Genomic DNA, 953 nt, shown 5'->3' with positions numbered 1-953 from the left:
GACCTCGCCGTCAGCTCCGTCGCAACCGCCGTGAGCCTAGCTACCTGTCCATCCTCTCCGTTCTCTCTCTCAATCCCCGTAGTGACTGCACGTAGCTCCCCGCACGCGCTGCCGCTGAGCTCGTCGCTGACGTGACTCCGGCCACTCAACGACCGCGCCACCTTGTCCACTAGCCCTATCGCACCCCCAGGAGCTCACTGCACTACTCCACGCGCCTCGCCATGCCCCCCAGCGATGGGTCCGAGTTCGTCCGTGCTCCATCCGCCGCCAAACTCATCGCCGGCATCGCTTCCGGCGACTCCGAGCCCAACCACGACCACCACCACTAGACGCGGCTCACTCCCCGCATAACGTAGGTGCCCTTCGCCGCCTTTTTGGTCGCTGGAGCACAAAACCCGCACCACACCACCGCGTCTGGCCTCGCCGACAGCTAAACGCCGGCGAGTTTGACCCCACTGACCCCATTTGACCACGGGTGGGCCCAATTTGACCCCCCTGGGTCAATGACAGGTGGGGCCCTGCTCTGCTAATTAACTAGGATTAGTACTAACTAAAAACTAGTTAGACTAATGACACTGACACGTGGGACCCACTGGTAAGTTTTGACCTGGACTGTCCCGTTGACCACTGACGTCACCCTGACACAATGCTAACGCAGTAATTTAATTACCGGAATTATTCTTATACATGAATTTCCAAAAAATACCACAAACTTCAAAAAAATCATAGATTTTAATCTGTAGCTCCAAATGCAAAGTGTTATATATGAAAAATGATCAGAAAAATCCAATTTATCCATCTGTATTAATTCCATGCATGTTTAAGCAAGCTAACCTGCTGTTTAGTTCAGAACAAGATAAAGCACTATTAAGGGCCATTTATGAGCATGAAACTTGAATCTTTGATTCGAAATGGTTCAAACCCATCTGGTCTTAGTTGCATTAGCCCAATAC

Source organism: Triticum aestivum, chromosome 6B, assembly GCF_018294505.1.
Source record: "Triticum aestivum cultivar Chinese Spring chromosome 6B, IWGSC CS RefSeq v2.1, whole genome shotgun sequence".
NCBI classification, from domain to species: Eukaryota; Viridiplantae; Streptophyta; class Magnoliopsida; order Poales; family Poaceae; genus Triticum; species Triticum aestivum.
This window is presented reverse-complemented; position numbering follows the sequence as displayed.